Source organism: Crocodylus porosus, unplaced genomic scaffold (assembly GCF_001723895.1).
Source record: "Crocodylus porosus isolate Cpor-Errol unplaced genomic scaffold, CroPor_comp1, whole genome shotgun sequence".
NCBI classification, from domain to species: domain Eukaryota; kingdom Metazoa; phylum Chordata; order Crocodylia; family Crocodylidae; genus Crocodylus; species Crocodylus porosus.
The window spans coordinates 69,477,520-69,485,447 of NW_017728943.1; the positions used below are offsets into that span (position 1 = coordinate 69,477,520).

A 7,928-nucleotide genomic window follows, 5' to 3' on the forward strand; every position below is an offset into this window, starting at 1 on the left:
AGGGCAGACCCTACAATGAGAGACTGCGGGACCTGAACCTGTTCAGCCTTCACAAGAGAAGGCTGAGGGGGGACCTGATGACGGTCTACAAACTCACTAGGGGGGACCAGAAGGGTTTGGCAGAGACTTTGTTTCCCCTAGCGCCCCCTGGCATAACAAGGAATAACAGCCACAAGTTGTTGGAGAGTAGATTTAGATTAGACATCTGTAAGAACTACTTCACAGTCAGGGCAGCTAGGATCTGGAACCAACTTCCTAGGGAAGTGGTGTTGGCTCCTACTCTGGGGCTCTTTAAGAAGAGACTTGATGCTTACCTGGCTGGAGTCATTTGAGCCCAGTTTTTCTGCCCAGGCGGGGGGTCGGACTTGAAGATCTACAAGGTTCCCTCCGACCCTACTTCTATGATTCTATGAGCCCTTCTTCCTTGGGAGTTCCTCTCCCCATTACTTGCAGGGCCAGACTGACTGCCTGATCTCAGGCACTGGTCTTATGTAGCTTCCAAAGCCCCACACCTTCCGGTCAGGTGGCTCTCTAGCTATGCACAGGGGTTTTCAGTTTGGGCCTGATGACCAGCCTGTCTTTACCTACTGTGGCTTAGCTCTGCTGCTCATAGCTTCCACTTCTAGATTTTTGCCTCTTAGCTGCTTGCTGTGAAGTAACTAGCTCCAGGACAGTTTTTCCCCTGGTGGTAACTCCTATCCCATTTTTACTGGGCTTTTTGGCAGTTAGCCTGCTTCCTGGCTGCCAGCCCCCATACAGCAAGCTCCATCTGCTGTTCTCTTCTTATAGTAACAGGGCCCTTTGGGTCCCTGTTATGAGAGCCAAGTCCACTATGGATAACTGTATTTAGAAATCTCTTACGATTCAGATGCTCAGACACTGCAGTGACAGCAACCCTAAGTATTCCAAAAATGGAGACAGATCCCTGCTCTGATTGTAAGCTGTTCTGAAGAATGGACTGGATGACACCAGTCATGTAACCTTGGAAGATAGTGGATCAAAGCAGGGAGACACCACGGAGGAAGGGAGAACTGAAATAGTATTAAATTCTACAGTGTACAGAGATAATGTGATGACTGCATCCATGACAATATGCCATAAGCCAAACCAGGAAAATGTGGAAGATGGCTGGGCTCATAAAACTTGAATTGAACTCAGTCCTAAATCCCAGTTATTTTACTTCCCCAGAACATTAAAGCCACTCCCATTCCTTTCACCTATTCAATTTCTTCTTGCTATTTAGCGTAGGACTGGAGCATCACTCCTTTTTGTAGAAATCAGATCTAAAGAAGAACCAGAAAATGTTTATTCTACAAGTCTGGGAAAGATTCTGGAGATTCATGACAGAGGCTGACAATACAATGGTTATATATAATTAAGAGCCTTTAAAATTTTGTAGAGATTAGATTATATGAGACATAATTGGTCTCTTGTAATTGGTTGGTAAGGCTACCAACAAGGATATTGTGCATGAAGTTTATTTAGACCATAGTAACTCCTTGGAAAACTGCCATCTACAGTAAAAGCTGCGGCCTTAGCTTGGCTAGATAAAAAGTGTTATTGGTCAGTGCTGTTGCCTCACGATAATTTACATGACTGCTTTCATCTGATTAAACCGGAATGATTTATTTATTCATGAAAAAGGAACTTGAATACTTCTTTTCCCTGCCATCTGTCAGAATGGAGATATTAGTGTTGGCCAAAGATATAGTATATAATGGAGATGAGGTTCACCTCAGGCATATCCACAAAGAACTGCAACCTGAAAATATACTGGTTTTAAAAAAGGTTTATATCACTTGACAAATGTCATCTCTAGCTCTCTCCTTCAACTGCTGAATTTCAGCTCCCATATGACTCTTGCCACCCATTGATTTTAAAGCACTTGTAAAGAGGAGTAAAGATCATGGTTCCTATTATACCTATGGGAAAACTGAGACAGAGAGACATTACATGACTTACATAAGACTAGAGAGTAGAAGATACGTTGCAATTAGCAACAGGTTTAGGAGGAAGGAAATCAGATACCTGATCCATTTCTTTCTCACTATGTAGATTTCTAGTGATTTGTTAAGGTATTATCCCCTTGGATTCACACCCTGTATAAGGAAATGGCAGCTTGGAAAACAGACAGATTACTCCATCTCCTCTTATTTTAGCTATTTAACATAAAGTAGCCTCCACCGGTTAGGGGAACTGAAGTTGAATGAATGTAAGGGATCATCTCTGTCTGCTTGTTCTTAACAGCTGTTGTAGTTTAGAATAGGTCCTTGGGAACTGCCCACCATTTAGACATTGCTCTTCTCCTCACCACTGACACTTCCCTTACATGTCCAGAGGAGCTAGTTTTGCTGGTTCTTGCAGGTAAGGACTCCCCCACAGCAGGGATATTGCTGTGTTGGCCAGATCCAGCCAGTTTGCAGCACCTTTGCCTTGCCAGGTGCTCAAAGTAGCTGATAAAGGGGGGAGGCAATCTGCCTCATGCTTTTGAAGCACTTTGCAAACATAAACTATTGTATTTTATTGCCTACAAGCACCGATGCTCCTTTCCCCTCAAAATCAACCCACTTCCCACCTTGGGTTTTATATATAAAGCAGGGAAGCTGATTTTCTGCCTGGGGTATAAACACCCTACTTTGATTCCTGCTCCATTGTGCAGCAGCTGTTGCGGCTGAGGGAGTCGGTTGACTTAATGGATCATTGTTCTTCACTCCACAGGCATTAACAACCATCTCTCCTTTTTAATTGTCCTGATGTTCCATTAATCATGCTAATCAGTCTTTGGGCAATTCTGCTGTCTATTACATGCTCCTAGTCTCTTTCCTCCTATTTGGAAGCCCTGGGAACACTTTAACTCTTTTCAAAGCCATAGATCCATCCCTGGAGACCAATCTTCAGCAGCAGCTAGGGTTCTTAGTTAAGCAGTTTTTAATCTTTTAGTCTTTTTAGTCTTTAGTTAAGCAGGAAAGGGAGGGTGTCAGCTGAAGATTAGATTCTGTTCCTGCTTTATGGAGCCATAACTCTGTAACGACCCTTATTTTTCCTTTAAAAAACAAGGTATGTATTATATTCAGGGACATGTGATATGAGATAAAATTTAGTAAGTTGTGAGGACAAGGACTATCCCCTTTTTTGTCACATGGAACTGAGGCAGAGAGGGTAAAAACTCACTGAAGGCCACGTAGAGAATCAATGGCAGCTCTGGGTCAGAGCTTTGGGGGAGGAGGTCCTGCCTCCCAGCCCAAGCTCTGCACACAGACTCTCAATTTTTCTTGGAAATTCCCACGGAATGGGGATATTAATAATTTTTCCAGGGACATAAATTGTCACATGGAAACATTAATGGGCTCAAGATATTTTCCAAGATAATCTCTGAACATCCAAAAACAGTAGCAATTATTTTGCACTGTACATTATGCAAAGAAAGCGTTTGGCATAGAGAAGAAAGATTGTAGCTTAATTAAAAAAGTAGACAGAACCAAAACATTGGCCTGACAGGATCAGAAAGACAACAAGCAACAACTTCTATGGGAGGGCAGGATCGACAAGCTTGATTAAAATCTTTGAGGGCATGAAATTGAGAGGAGATGTTGAGGGAAATAGCATACAGATGTGAGCACAAGAAGAGTTTCACCTGAGTATTGTCTGAAAAATTAATGTTTGTATAAAGTCTGCAGAGGCAACCATGACAGTGACATAATAGGTTTGTTAAAAAATATGCTAGCCTGATAACATAAATGGCTACAGATGAGGGAGTGACACATTGTGCGCTCCTGTATCAGCCTTGGGTCCTATTTTGCATATGCTAGATATCAAGGAAGTGATAAAGGTATTATGCAGGGAAGTGCCCAGGTGTGCACATAATACAGAGTTCAGTGGGACAGCTGATTCCAAAGATATATCCAAAATTATGACAAGCTGCAAAACTCCAAGGAGAAGAAAGGCCTGAGAACAGCAGTGCAAAAGATGCTACAACCCCATCTTAGTGCATGGGAGGAAACAGAAGTGCAGACTATCAGAAAAGAACACAAGGAGCTGGTAAGGTCACACATGGAGCATGGTACAGAGGTTTGAGAAGGGAGAAACTGAGAAAGGAGAGAAGAGTGTACCAAGGCTCTCCAGATCTCTAGCTACAGAATGAGGAAAGAGTGGAGCAATCACGTTTCTTTGGTGTTGTTTTCAAGTTGAAGGAATTTGACTATGGAGCACAAATCCCGAAGAGATATCAGGATTCTGGATTTGCTCGTATGCCCAGAATCTCCTTCACTCCAGTTCCTTTGGGATGAGGATTCTGTGAATTCCTTGGACAGAGTCCACCAGGTCCTGAAGAATATTATTACGAAGTCTCAGATGTTGAAGGAGAACTCCACATGATTCTAGGCAATATCAGGAGATCTTAAAAACATACCATATGATGTGATGGTAGTATGTTTGAGCTGCTTGAGGTTTTAACGCTGACATCATTTAAACAACAGCACTGTTGGCAGCACTGCTGGCTATTTTAAGAAGAAACATGTTTGGTCCACAAGCCCAAACAGACCCTATCCTGAAATACTTAAATCAGACCTGCTCACTATCATAGAATCCCCAGGAGAGGGATCCAGAACAACCAGTGTACAGCGTAAGGAGCTGTCAGGAAAGTGCACTCAGTATTCACAGTCATGAACTTCTCTGCTGGAGGTAGGTGCTTCAACCCTCCAAGAAGTGAACAAGGTTCTCTTTACATTCAGTACAGAGGTAGGAGTGGTACAACCTTCTTTTATACAGTAACACCATGGTTTAAGCACTAGACTGCTGTAGTATAATGAAATAGCCATCAGACAGGGACTGGTGTGCAATTCTCCCCCCTCCCAGGCGGGTGGCCCCAACCAGATTCAGAGTTGGGCTCACCCTTGCACCTGCCTCTCAATGGCCCGAAGAATCTCTCACTATTCCACACACTGTAGAGCAAGGAGGTTGGGAGCTTCCCTCTCTCCACCGCACCCTGCCTCCCACCTTATAATAGCCTACTACCCCGTGGTTAGGGTACTTCCCTGGAAGAGGCAAAATGGGTATTTTAAATTCCTCAGGCAGAAGAAAGAACTGAAACCACGTCTCACATCCTAGATGAAGACTTTGAACATTGAGCTATTAAACAAGGTGGGAAGGATCAGCACTACTGCTGTACCCTTCTCCCGGGCTAGGGAGAGCTTGATCTAATACAACACATCTTTAGGCAAGATAGGGCAGGGTAACACTTGCCTGATATGGCCATATTGATAGAGGCTAGGCATGAGATAAGCGTCCCAGCACTGTGAAGGCTCAAGTACTTCAGAGCATATGCAGAAGCAGAGCTATAGGCATCTGGGGGAGTTAGGTGGGCACTGAGCAGGAGGGACTTAAGAAGTCTAGCTCTAGACTTAGGCTCTTGAATAATTCCAAAGGAGTTTCTCTGCCAGATCTTATAGTTACTGACTGAAAGTTGCCAAAAGCGGAACTGTTTTCAGTTTTTCAATTAAAAGCTGAAAGTTCCTCTTTAAATTTTCTATTAAAAAGATTCATTTTCATGGCTATTTGCCAAGCAGGCAGCACAGTTTCTGACCAATTCTAGTATGATGACTATATGCATAACTAGATGCATTTTCATGTAAATAATTATAGTGTGCTTAGAGCTGAATAAACACCCCATACCTTCCAAAGCACTTAAACACCGGCCTCTTTGGGCTCCTAAGGGCACAGCCATGAAACAAATTTACCGTGCCAGGCAACAGCCCCGTTAAACATGTTATATCTGTGTATGCACACCATTCTGAACTGGCCGCAGTGTTGCTGAGTTGGTATGGTGCTGAAGGACCAGGTGCAGGCCTGCCCAATTTATATGCCACTAATACTGCCAAAGCCCATACTTCATATCCCAGCTAAAAGCCTCTGTGCCAAATTTCTTTGAATGGGCATGCACAAAGCTGACGAAGTGCTGATGCTGCCCCACAGTAACACACTTCTCAAAGCCCTTACTCACAGTGAAATAGGGTTTGGAATTTGGCAGTCTCTCTCCCAGTACCATCCAGTTGTATAGCCATGCTCAGAGCACATTTAAGCCAGGAGCACTCTTCTCAAAAGACAGCTGGAGGGCATGTACACAAACAAATGTCAGACTTTGGGAACAGCTGACCTAGAAGTTTGGCATTGTTTCACAGTGTTGCAACATCCTTTGAGGATCTGGCTCCAAGTCTCTCAGAATCAGTAATGTTAAAATCCTAACTAACTCTTAGTCTAAGATCATTATGACAAGAATACAGGATAGGTTTATGAGCAACTGACTCCATCTTCCTGTCTACAATAGTCAATATATGCTGTGTATATGTATGTGTGTATGTGTGGTTGCAGCAAAGCTGTGTACAAAGCCTTCACTTCTCAGCTGGTCAGCCAAAAGGGCTGATGACAGTCCTCCCCTCTGCCATAAAACTCTTTAGCCTGTCTGCAGAATTTTAATTTCATGGCTCATATCAGTTCTCACTAAAATCAACAGAAAGTCTCATTCATCGACTTTAATAGGAACCGGATCAATCCCCAATTGATTTGTAGCTTGTGCAAAGTCTCTAGCCACTTAATATGTTGCCAATGCTTTGGCACACACAGCAACTTCATACAGTGGGTGCCAGAATCATCATAGTCAGTGGAGCTCATCTGGGATGAACTTGGCCTTGACCATTTCCAAACTCTAGAGCATCAGTTGATCAGCATCACTTATGCTTTGCCTACAACAGACAATTGCTGGCAGTGCTAGTTGAATAAACAGAATGAAAGGCATTCAACAAGGAAATAGGAAAATAATCAGTAGTTTGTTTTTTTTAACAAAGCTAAAGGTTAATCTGAGGCTGAAGCAGTTTTGCCTTCTGGTTTTATTGCTTCAATCTGTCCTGGGTCTGAACTAGATTCCATTTTATACCAAGCCCTGGCATTCAGGGAGGACGGGGTGGAGGGATGGAGGGTTCACTTAAATGTTTGAGCCTGTGTGTAAACAAAGAGAAAATGAGTTAAGGGTGGAATCCCTGGAGGCATGCAGCATTGATCTAACCTTTCTCCCTGAAGTCAAGGAGAGGGATACCATTGATTCTGGGATAAAAAGAATTCAGTCAATGCCAAGCACTTCTGAAATGCTACCATCAGAGTCAAATCTTGCTTCAGTTTTATGTGCCTACGTGCTACTTCTCTGTCCATTTTTGGCATTTACAGATATTAGAGTCTGTTTCCACCTACAAAGTTATGCTTCCCCTTGTAAGCATGCTCAGAAGATTCCACGATGGCTACTGTATATGCTCTTACGATGGAAGAGTATTACCCCGTAGGGGCACAGGAGCCCCCACAAGTGTGGTTAGAGTTAAATCCACAACCAGCCACTGATGCCACAGGAGGACAGCTCTCCCACCTTTTAGCCTCAATGCCTAATGGTCAGTGCCCTGCTGGCTAAGTAATAGCCACCCTTTTAAAACCCTACAGGCCCTGGGCTCTAACACCAGTCCCTGACCTCAGTGGGGTTTAATCATCACTAGCTGCAATAGATAAAGAATTATAAGACAGCTTCTCTCTCACTAGGGAGAAGGAACAGGGCTACTACTGCCCTTACAGGACAACATCCATCTTACTGAACAAAGCAGAAGATGCAGGTTCAAAACTAGGTCTGTGCAAAGCTTCAAGTGCTGATTCGATTCAGAGGCGATTTGGCAGCCGACTCTCCAAATCCAAATTGAATCAGGGGACCAATTAAAAGGTCCAAATCACTTAGAAGCTCTATGAATCTTCGGAAAAGATTTGGAGAGCTTTGATGATTCAGACAGTCCCCGCTGGCTGCAGCAGGGAGCTGCAGCTGACTCCAAACTGGTAAGTACTAGGGGTGGACGAGAGGAGCTGGCGGAGGGGATCATGGGGGGACCCCTGCCAGCCCCCAG

General features: G+C 43.8%; 1 protein-coding gene across 2 annotated transcripts in view; it reads right to left on the reverse strand.

Annotated features, from left to right (window-relative positions):
* The window catches only part of TLR5 (toll like receptor 5), a 39,914-nt gene that overhangs the window by 29,276 nt on the left and 2,710 nt on the right, over positions 1-7,928 (reverse strand). The window contains exon 3 of one of the 2 annotated variants that reach the window (XR_002103615.1): positions 6,383-6,990. The exons of the other annotated variant lie outside the window; for it this stretch is intronic. The gene's annotated coding sequence lies outside the window, so the exon portion shown is untranslated. Of the gene's footprint in view, positions 1-6,382; positions 6,991-7,928 lie in introns of those variants that run through there. 2 annotated transcript variants of the gene reach the window in all.